The sequence below is a fragment of the Pongo pygmaeus genome, chromosome 8, assembly GCF_028885625.2.
Source record: "Pongo pygmaeus isolate AG05252 chromosome 8, NHGRI_mPonPyg2-v2.0_pri, whole genome shotgun sequence".
In the NCBI taxonomy this organism is placed as follows: domain Eukaryota; kingdom Metazoa; phylum Chordata; class Mammalia; order Primates; family Hominidae; genus Pongo; species Pongo pygmaeus.
Genome location: NC_072381.2, coordinates 89,046,026 through 89,058,448, shown reverse-complemented (window position 1 = coordinate 89,058,448; position 12,423 = coordinate 89,046,026).

The following is a 12,423-nucleotide window of genomic DNA, read 5'->3' as shown; positions in this document are numbered from 1 at the left end:
ACACTTCCTTCCACTGAACTTCAATGCACTAGAATATTCTTGAAGAGACTTGGAGGAAGAGCTGTCCCAGAACCAGACCACACATTCCCCCCTTTCACATGTGTAAGCTGGGTGCATGCACATACACTGAGCCCTGGCCACTTCAAGCAGTATACACTCTCACACTTGTTCTATATTGACAGAGGAAGGGAAATAAAAGAAGCAAAATCTAGTTCAAATGTAATACTTTTTATTGACCAAATGTAACCTCATGTTTTGGTAATTTGCCCAAGATATATTTAAAGAATAAAAAAGAAACTTTATAAGGGCACATTTGAACAGATATTTGTATTTCTTATTACAGGAAAATTTTTTGAAGGCAGCACCATAATGAAAAAAACTGGGTTTTATTTGTATTAGTTAAAGTTTAAAACTATTCTATGTGGAAACATACATGCATAATCAATTTGAAGATAAATTATAGCCACGTGTGGTGGCTCACATTTGTAATCCCTGCACTTTAGGAGGGCAAGGTGGGCAGATCACCTGAGGTCAGGAGTTAGAGACCAGCCTAGCCACCATGGTGAAACCCCATCTCTACTAAAAATACAAAAATTAGCTAGGCTGGGTGGTGCACACCAGTAATCCCAGCTACTCAGTAGGCTGAGGTGGGAGAGTCGCTTGAACCCAGGAGGCAGAGGTTGCAGTGAGTTGAGATCACGCCACTGCTCTCCAACCTGGACATCAGAGTGAGACTCCATCTCAAGAAAAAAAAAAGGTAAATAATCTTGATAAACTAGAATAAATATTTACAACATATAGAGTAACACATACAGTCTTAAGATAACATTATTTATGATAAAGAAAACAGCAATGCAGTCATAATTTGTTTTTTTTTTTAAATAATGGTGGTGGGTCAACTGAATGGGAGGAAAAGTATCTTGATCCCAAGCTAACACTATGTCAAAAAAATTAATAAAGTATGAATTGTAGATTTAAATGTACAAATAAAACAAAACAGGGCCAGGCACAGTGGCTCATGCCTGTAATCCCAGTACTTTGGGAGGCCAAGGCGGGTGGATCACTGGGGGTGGGGAGTTCGAGACCAGCATGACCAATATGGAGAAACCCCATCTCTACTAAAAATGCAAATTAGCCGAGTGTGGTGGCACGTGTCAGTAATCCCAGCTGCTCGGGAGATTGAGGCAGGAAAATTCGTTGAACTCAGGAGTTGGAGGTTTTGGTGAGCCGAGACTGTGCCACTGCACTCCAGCCTGGGAAAGAGAGTGAGAGTCTGTCTCAAAAACAAAACAAAACAAACAGATTTAATTTAAATATTTTAAATGATAATAAAAAGAATATCTCATTAACATGGATTAGAAAAAGATATTTTGAACAGAATAACATAACCTTAATATTTTTAAAAATGGCAAATTGAATTACATTAAAATTAAGAATGTCTATCAAAAATGCTATTGAAATAAAGAAAGTACAAGCCACAGAGTGAGAGGTAATACTTGAAATATATATATCTGGGAAAAAACTATACCTAGTATATAAAGGACTTCTACTAATCAACTAAAGACAGATCATCTGATAGAAGGGCAAAAGACTTGAACAGGCACCTCACAACATATAATGGTCAAATGATGAATAAACATTAAAAAGCCATTTGCCACCTTTAGTCCTGAGGGAAATAAAAATTAAAATCACATTTCAATACCAGAATGGCTAAAATGAATAGCGCCTACCATGTATTGTTAAAAATATGGAGCAACTAGAACTCACCTTCATGTTTGGGCAGAATGTAAACTGGTACAACCACTTTGGAAAACTGTTGGGTAACACTAGATGATAGTGAACATAGGCATAGCCTACAATACAGCAACTAACATATAGATTATACTTTTATTTACAGCTACCAAAAGGGATGTAGGGAATGTTCATAGCAGCATCCTTTGCAATAGTGAGAAACAATGCAGGTATTCAACAAAAGTGGGATTAAATTAGTTGCTATGTAGGCATGCAATGTAACACTATGTAGCAATGAGAATTAGTGAACAACACTCAGCAACCTGAATCAATCTTGGAAGCATAATATTTTGCAAACCAAACTATTTTACTAAAAGAACATTTTTATTTTTATGTTTTTATTTTTTAACATTATTATTATTATTATTTGAGACAGAGTTTCACTCTTGTTGCCCAGGCTGGAGTGCAATGGCACGATCTCAGCTCACTGCAACCTCTGCCTCCTAGGTTCAAGTGGTTCTCTGGTCTCAGTCTGCCAAGCAGCTGGGATTACAGGTACGCACCACTATGCCCAGCTAATTTTCTATTTTTAGTAGAGACAGGGTTTCGCCACATTGGTCAGGTTGGTCTTGAACTCCTGACCTCAGGTGATCCGCCCACCTCGGCCTCCCAAGGTGCTGGGATTACAGGTGTGAGCCAATGTGTCCAGCCGGATGTTTTTATTTTTACTTTTAAAAGTGAAAAAGAGAAAACAATTTAAATGTTCAATCAAAGAGCAAATATATTGGGATTTACAAAACAATTGAATACTATGTAATACATTATTAAAATGATACCATAGATAGAGCAGGGTTTAGCCCACTGGCCAAATCCAATCTTCTGCCAGTTTCTGTAAATTCAGTTTTATTGGAATGCAGACATGCTCCTTCACTTGCATATTGTCTACAGCTGCTTTTGCTGTATAAGAGTTATAAAACAATCTAAATGCCCCACAAAGCCTAAAATATTTACTATTAGGCCCTTTATAGCAAAAATGTGCCTATCCCTGGCATAGAGGAATAATTAATAATATGAAAAATTTTAACTATCAGTTGGATATAGTTATAAAAATATATCAGAGTTTTTGCTTTATATACCAAATAAATAAGAATAGTAAAACATTCAAAGTTTTGTTTTGTTAAGAGTAGAAACAGAGAATGATTGGCAGTGTGTGAATTGTTGCAATGGAAACACACTGTAAACTTTGAAGATGCTGTATATTTTACTAGATTAAATAATAAAGTCCCAGAAGTATGCCATTTTTAAAAATAGCACACACAGGATTTGAAGGAGTCCACTAATAGAATCAAGGGGTCATATATGTTTGACATTAAGAAAGTTTGACATTAAGCCAGTGTTAAAGTGTTAAAAATTATAAGGTAAATTTGATATTTGTTTGACATGTAAACCAATTTTAGATTAATAGACTCTCAGCACAGGCAGGAAATATAAAAGCCACCCCAGTCAAGCACCTAGTGTATGCTTTTCTACTTACCATTATACTTGTAACAAATAGCTGTTGGATGTGGTTTGGATGCCTCAAAGTCTAGAAATTCATTCCTCCTGAGGCAAATCTGTTTTTGAACAACTCTAATTTCTGAGAAGATTTTTCTACTAATGAAAGAAAGTTGTATCTTGGTTCTTCTTTTTGGTGAAGGCAAAACCACCAAATTCCTCTGAATTATGCATTTCCATAATGCCTTGATGTGCTTTACTACTCATTGTAACAGGGAAATACAGGAGGGCCATTTGGCTTTGAGCTCACTAGCCTTAAATGTAAACTTGGACATTATTTTAAATGATGTCACTGTAATTTTTTTTTGTAAGAGTAAAGTGTTAATTTCTTAATACAGCACTAATAACCCATTTTTTATTACTATCATTTGCCATTGATTAATTTTTAAACATACTGGGACCCACAACATTAAGAGGTTCAGGCCTTTCTAATCTTTGGAGACCACTGCGTATATAAACAGCATCATTGGAAGAGCATGGTAGTATCTATAGTGTACAAAAATATAATTTAGATACCTGAAAAAAAAACTTTTTTTTTTAATATTGGAAGATAATTTAATCATTCAACACATTTGTATTGATTTCCTGTTGTGATTCCAGAAGTTGAGAATATAGCTATAAATAAGACAGGTAAAAATCCTTGTCCTTTTAGAGTTTACATTTCAGTGCTGAGAAACAGAATATAAACCCATAAAAATAAGTAAAATAAATAATATAATTTAAAGTATCAATAAAATTTATAAAGAAAATAAAAATGTATAATGGAATAAATAATTATCAGTTTAGATATTCAAGAAAGATCTTTCTGAAGAAGGAACATGTAAATGAGTCTGAATAAGAGAAGGTATTATCCTTGCAGTCCCTCAAGTTAGATATTTCTTCAAAAGTACAAAGCTTGTCAGCAAGGGCAAAGGTCCGGAGGCACAAATAAGTTTTGCTTATTCAAGGGAGTACCAGAAAGAAGCCAGTATACCTGGTGAATGTTAATCAAGGAAGAAAATATTAGGATATGAAGATAGAGAAATAAGTCAATACCATTCTAAATGCAAGAAGACATTGGGAAGGAGAGGGAGAAGTATGCCTCACCCAAATTCTTTGGATACCCTCTGAAACCCCTAATGTATTTCTGTGCTTCTAGAGGATTTCATTTGCTCCAGGGATAAGACAGACTTCATACCACCTCCACATGAGTATTTTTTGGATAAAAAAGAATTGGATTATAAGAGACTGTGGAAGGAAAATAAAATCTCAGGAACCCAAACTCACTATGCCGAGGGGAAAAGTCAAGCTTATGGGAACTGAGTCATGAAAATACTGCCTTCCTTTTATTTGCAAGTAGCTGCAATTTCACATGCTTGTTTATCTTATGTAAAATGTAGATTTACTGAGTGCTAGATGAATACATAACTGACTTCTCCCCCACTCTTTTCTTTTCACAAGTAAAATGTGCATTCATGGAGCACTCATCAGAGCCACACGAGCATGTAAGCACTTGCCTCATTGCTTTACTCTCCCTCCTTTTATTTTTCCGTCCCCTCCATTTTACTCTCTCCCCTTTAGATATTGAAGTTCTCAAAACCCTCTCTTTGGAAAACACACAGGACACAGGTCCTACTGTGACTTGTGTTTCTTTTCTCTGGGCACAGCCTCAACCTTGGCAAAAATCATCCTTTAAATCGATTGAGATCTGCCTCCATCACTTTTTGGTTTACAGAACCTTTGAGCAAAAGCAGAAAGACTAGTTAGGAGATTGTTATGCTAGTCCCAGCAAAGTTGATGGTTTGACATGCATTAAAGTAGAAGCTATGCAGTGCCACAGACACACAGATTTATTGCATGCCAAGACCCAACTATTGATTAATTATTAAAGGTATTTTTATTCTTTGAGCAAATAAAATGTTTTAACAACACAGGAACAAACTGGGGAATTTAGAGTATACCAAGAAGTGTCAGAGGGCCAACGGCACATTTTCAGTCCCCTTAGTAAACTTGTACCCTAGTAGTATCCATTATTACTGGGCCCTTGTTTAAAGGGTCTTGTGATATTCATATTATCATCTTTGTGGGGGACTGCCTTCTGTTATCATATCCTAGCTATTCAGATTACAGAAACTGGCTCAGTTAATTTTCATATATGCTTTTAAATCAGCAGCAACTATATGCCACTTATTCAGTGGTGGGTTTTTCCAGGTCTGTGCAAGTGATTCTCTGGATATATCCAAACTTCTGGAGCTATTCACCCTTCATGATCTTTAAAAAGTTACAAAACATAGTCAGTTTTGAGGTTGAAACCATGTCAGAGTCTAACAAATGCCTAGTTCAATCAGAAGATGGTCTCTAAAACTTTTAAGACCTTCCCATATGAACTAGTGGTTATTACACGAGAACTTCCTCCAGTACCCATTTGATGAGTTAGCGCTAAATAGATAGATTCTAAATCAGGTCTCTAATATGCGAAGGTATTCTGGGTATTTTGCAGTCCCTCTGAATCATTTATCCAGTTAATGCTCAAATTATCCATTAACTGCTTTTATCTGAACAGGTTAATTCATCTTTAACTTCTGCTTTAAAACTTAAAAATTGAAACATTCATTCAAAGATGTCAGTTCAGTCACAGTTTTTCCTTAATAATTAAACTTTCCAACTGTTCAAAAAAAATTGGTAAAAAACATCTCCCTTTACAAATAAGAAGACAATATAGAGAAAAGCATGAAAGGAATATGAGATGCCATGTTGTTCCCTGTCCAGTCTTTAAACACATTGAAATATGATATAATTTCTCAACTTATATCTATAATAGTTGCATCTTATTTACACATATTAATAAATCCAGTGCCTAGCACAGAATAAACACTTAGTAAAACATTATTTAATGAATGAGTAAATGAATAAATAAATGACTGGAAAATAAATTCCAAAATATCCACATACAACTATTGTGATGGTTATTTTGATGTGTTAATTTGAAGACTAAGGGATGCCCAGACAGCTGATTAAACATTATTTCTGGGTATGTCTGTGGGGGAGTTTCTGGAAAAGATTGGCAAATTAGTGGACTGAGCAAAGAAGATCTGTCCTCATCAATGTAGGAGGGCATCACCCAATCCACTGAGGTCCTGCCAAGAACAAAATGCAGAGGAAGGGCAAATTCTCCCTCTTCTTGAGATTGGGACATGAATTTTCTCCTGGCATTGGACATCTGATCCTGTTTTAAGGCCTGCAGCTTCAGACTAAATCCCACCACCAACTTTCTTGGATCCCCAGCTTGCTGATGACAGATGTGGGATTTGGATTCCATAATCATGTGAAACAATTCCCATAACAAGTTTCCTCTCATGTATCTATATCTATATCTATACATCCTATTGGTTTGTTTGTCTGGAGAATCCTAATATAATAACCTACCTTATAGGAATACAAATTTTTAAGTAAAACATTTAATCATATCTTTGATTACTAAACTTCTGTAAATCCCAGTCTCCTCATCTGTAAAGTGAGGGTAAAAATAGTACATGCTTTGCAATACTCTTGATCATAAGCACACCAAAAATATATTTTTTAATCTTTTATTTCATATATCTATATATCCTTTTCTGATTAAGTTTCTAAGCATTATAGGCACCATGCTATTAATAGTTGTTTTTAAACATTTCATCACTTAACTCTTCAGAATCAACACAGCCTTAAGAATGTTGTAGCCTTTAGAATGTGCATAAGTGAGGAAACAGATTTGTCCAAATTCTATGGCTGGTATGAGGGCTAAGTGGAATTCAAACCCAATAATTCACATTCAATGCCTAAGATTCTGTCTCCATTATTCCACAATACCATCCTACACAGTTAATCATCTTGGCTTCTTTTATGACTATAAAATGCATATCAAGTAGCAATTTGGAAAAAGAATGATAGATTCAGAATGCAGTCATTTATTCAACATATATTATTTCTACTATGTGAAATGCACTATTCTAGTTGGTGAGGCTAAAGCAGCAAACCAAACAATATCCTTGATCTCATGGATATCTCATTGGAGTAAGGGAAGCAGCTATTTATATCCATAAGCCAGACTTGTGAATATATATGCAAACTAAGAAGACAGAGGAGGTTCTACTTAAATAGGATTTTTAGTAAAGACCTATCTGAGAATATGATAATTCAGCACAGAGCTGAAGAATATTAAGAAGCCAGCCATGCAAATACCCAGGCCATGGGAATGACTAGTGCTAAGGAGCTGAGAGAGAGATCCTCTTGATGGATGCACTTGAGAGGGAACAGGAGGTCAGTGTGCTGGAACTTGCTAAGTCAGTAGGAGAGTGAAAGAACTGAAGCCGGGTCCAAATCATGTAGGATCTTGCACACCCCTATAAGGAAATTGGATTGTATTGAGTCTAAGGGGAAATCCCTGGTGGGTTAAAAACAGGCATAGTATGCATGCTATGAACTTATATTTTTAAAATATTTTTGCTCTGATTGAAATAAAATAACCCCCTTTTTTCCCTTCTGATTCTCAAGTACAATAAAAAGTGCAGAACATTTCTATAATGAGCACTATTTATTAAGCACTTACCATGCTCTTGGCTCTGGCCTAGGTATTTTACACTGATTATCTAATTTAATCCTTATAAAAATATTGTGATGTAGGGAGTATATTTACCCTCTGAGGGTGAAGAAAGACAATTTCCTATAAGTTTACATGAGTAATAAAGGGGAGATTTGAAACTTGGACGAAGCCTTAAATTTAAAGTCAAACTTTGACAACTATACCCAAATCATTTATACTGATAATTAGCACACATGATCTCACATGTATCATGATAATAATATAATTTTGGTATTTAGCCAGGTGAAACAATGTATAAGTTGCCTTCATTTCTGCTGAACTGTGAAATCTTAAATAACTTAATAAGGCACTGAAATGATGCAGCAGCTTCAAAGATAAAGATTTGGTATTTCTAAGTGCAATTTTCCCCAAAATTTATCTCTAGCTTATTCTCTTCTGGCCCACACAATTTGTCTTCTGAGATAGTATCAAATCATCCTCAAGCAGCAATTATGCTCTCACTTGGTTGCTCATAGGTAAATGAGCGCTGGATGTATGTTTACCTGGTGGGGTGAGGACAATGAATCAAGAGAACTGACCCAATCTCACCCTCACACTCTCAGAGCATAACCAACCAAGCATAACAGGGAGGCTCTGCTTGTGACCTCCTTTAGAAAAACCAATCACAGTTCAAAATCTCTCAGAATAGATCACATATAAAAGACAACATAAGCACAGATACAAATAGCTACAAATAAGTTCTGTTTGAACCTAGTACAAAATGTAGAAGGTCATTGCTGAGGAATTATCGGAGAACATGGAAATAATTTTAACCTCTTGAAAGAGTGCTAACCATATAAATGTGATATAAGTGGTTAGTTTTAAAGAAAATATTGGCTCTCTTTCCTGATGTTAGTACCAAAAAAGAATTAACCTGTAGTGTATGATGGTTCGAAGTCCATCAGCCATGGGTTACTTATCTGCATGAATGTTCAACTTCATGAATTAAATATATTCTTAGATGAGATTTGTACAACTATCCAATGAGTTTAATGAGCACACAAACACTGAGGACATTAGATAACAACTAGCAACATTAACTGGAACTTAAGTGAACTGTCTTTTGCCAAGAGCACAGTATTCTTAAATGGTCACGAGCCTGGCTGCCTCTCAAGCAACTTCTCTTCCATTTCTCAAGCCAGTAGTACACATACATCCCTATGTTCTTTATATTGCACTTTCATTTTCTGAAAGATCCTCGCAGGGACAATTAATAATGAAGGTTAATAAATAATACTAGTATTGTGAAAGTGAATATTACAAATATAAAGACTGCATTGCCTTGCAAATCTTGACAGGCAGGGAAAATGCCAGAGATTGATTAAAAATAAACAAAAAAAGTAATAGAGAAGTTCTTTCAAACTTTCAAATTTCAAATAAATTTTCAAATTTAAGTCTCAGGGTCATCTACATATTCGTATATGCACATAGGTATTCTGCCCAATGCAATGAAGACCATTAATTATATGTTGATAGTCACTTTTCTGTGGATTTAAAACAATTTTATTCAAATGAGCATCCCCTGTACCATCTCAGGCATCAATTCCGCCGTTTGTCAAATTGTGTTCACAAAATCCATGTAAACTTTTTCACTAGCCCAATCAAATTTCCTCCTGAAGATCCGTCTAATGTAGTGCATATTGAACGGGAAATGTGTTAATGCATTCAATAGCAAGTTGGAATTATTTTTGGAACACTCATGACCCATTTTCTCCTGACTAATGTATTGATTTTCTGGGACTGCCATAACAAATTATCACAAATTGGGTGGCTTAAAAGTTCAGAAATTTATTCTCTCACAGTTCTGGAGGCTAGCAATCAGAAACCAATGTGTCAGCAGGGTTGGTTCCTTCTGAAGTTTCTGAGAGACATTCCTTTTATACTTCTCTCCTAGTTTTCTGGAGACTGCCAACATGCTTGGTGTTCTGTGGCTTATAGCTGCATATCTAATCTTTGTCTCCCCTTTTATATAGTTTCTCCCTCTATTTCTCCTCTTCATTCTGTCTTCTCTTTTCATAGGGACATTTGTCATTAGATTTAGGGCCAACCTAGTTAATTCAGGATGACCTCATCTTGAAATCCTTAACTAATTATACCTGCAAAGAACCTTTGTCCAAATACAGTCACATTCACATTCACAGATACGAGGGGTTAGAACTCAGACATAAGTTTTGAGGGACCACAATTAAATGCACTGTAATTAACAGAGTAATATCATTGTAACTGATATACGAGCTCTAGGTAATTTCCTTTTAATAGTCTGTTCAGAGATTAGGAGGAAAACAAAAAAATCTCTTGCATTGAATGTTATATGAAACACAATGATTTTATGACTACTTATGACAGTTATGTTGGGATAAAAGCACTTTTCCAGCAGTGGCAAATTTCTTTTGACATGTTCTATAAGAAATAGCTGTATGTTTTATTTTGTTTATATATATATATAAAGAGAGAGAGACAGAGAGATGTGTCTAAATCTGCTAGTGTAATTTTTGTTGTTGTGGAAAAACATCTGTCAAGGTATCTGTAATCACCCAGAATATGTTTTTTAAAGAAAAGAAGAGTATGAACAAGGAATAACAACATAACCATGCCCAAGGATAACAATACGTTGCTAAGCTGGAAATATGAATAGAAATGAAAATAATCAATGATCTCCAGTAATCAGAGAATTCATTAGAGAAAGACAAACAGTAAGCCAAAAACATCTTTGTATTGGATACTTTTTGCAGTGGATATTTATTTTGCACCACTTTAAATCCTAGTGGCCTCACCTCTTATTCTATCCAATTGCTCTGGCAATTAGCTTACATATGCTTAGACAATTTTGGAGCCAGTGTATGCCCGCTTCCTGCCTAGGGGTCCCTTTGATGTTCTGACTGATGGGTACCTCTGGGAATGCTATCAGCAATCACTTATGAACAAGCTGGAATTGCTAGACAGTTAATGCTCCATGGGGCAATGCTTGACCAATGGGGAACAGGAATCAAGTAATAAAACTTTCTCCCCTTTTTTCATTGAGCAGATATTTCTGAGACACATTTTAAAAGCCCTCTAGAAATCTTCCAGGTTAAGCAACAGATTGACTATAGCAGTGGCCAACTTGAAAACAGCTTTGTATTGGCTGTTTCACTTCCCTAATCTCAGTCTTTTTTCCTGGCATCAAATTCTCAAATTTCTTAACAATAACTTTGACTCAGGTTTTGCATTCAGGGAAACCCAGACTAAGACACTTACATTTATCTTTTTATGTAGCTTATGAAATGAGTTACATTACTTTAAAATCACTACCTGGTTATATATTAAAATAAACCTAGATTTTCAAAATAATCAGCTTTTTTAGAAACCCATGTGCATAGATTTAAATAATAAAGTTTTATTCTAGCTCAGTTTTGCCCCAGAATATTTCATAAAAAGAGGCTATACTGTGCTATGTGAACAGAAGTTGTTCTAAGAAATTCAAGTTAAAATAATTAAAATATCCTTTTAATTAAATGCTTACTCTCTTCTTTATCCAATTTTATATTGTTTGATTAGTTACATTAATTTTTGTGTTATACATTTACTCTTGGATGACAGGAAAAGGAAATAAAATATATGGTATGATAACAACTATTATAGTGTGAGAAAGTCTATTTATATCATAGTGATTCAATAAATATTTTGTAGTAGGTATTGTGCTAGGTATTGAGAATGCAATGGTAAGAATGATACAGTTCCTGCTCTTAAGAAACAGTATTGTACTGCAATCAATCAAGTAAACAAGACTGTATGAGTGCATGTGACTGTCAGCTAAACAGGATTTAGTGGTACAATGACTATTTGATACAAGCCATAGCCTTTAAACTGAGAGGTGAAAGTTCTGATGAACTTAGTATTTAAAAAAATCATTAACAGGATAAAGTAAATAATTTTCTTCTTAAAAACTTGCGGTCGGGCGTGGTGGCTCATGCCTGTAATCCCAGCCCTTTGGGAGATGGAGGTGGGTGGATCACCTGAGGTCAGGAGTTAAGACCACCTTGGCCAACACGGTGAAACCCATCTCTACTAAAAATACAAAAATTAGGTGGGCGTGGTGGCAGACATCTGTAATCCCAGCTACTCAGGAGGCTGAGGCAGGAGAATGGCATGAACCCAGGAGGTAGAGGTTGTAATGAACCGAGATCACGTCACTGCACTCCAGCCTGGGCAACACAGCAAGACGCCGTTCAAAAAAAAAAAAAAAAACTTTCAACATACTCAAAGATAAGGTACTTAACCTGAGCTTTTAATTGTATTGAATTAAAAGGCTCAGGCATGGAGTTTAAGAAAGATCAGTCAGATTTCTTGTGTAAATCAGAGCCCACTAGGAGAGATAAGACTTTGCATATTTAATTCTTTGTGAGTTGATGGGTTTTTTTTTCTAATTCTTTAATTCTTTCTTCTTGCTTAATTACTTTTCTTGGCAACTTCTAACATTTAATTTCAAAAAGGATTATGCTTAGTAAAGTCTATCAGCACAGAATATGATCTGAAGTTTAAAAAAACCCATTAACTTC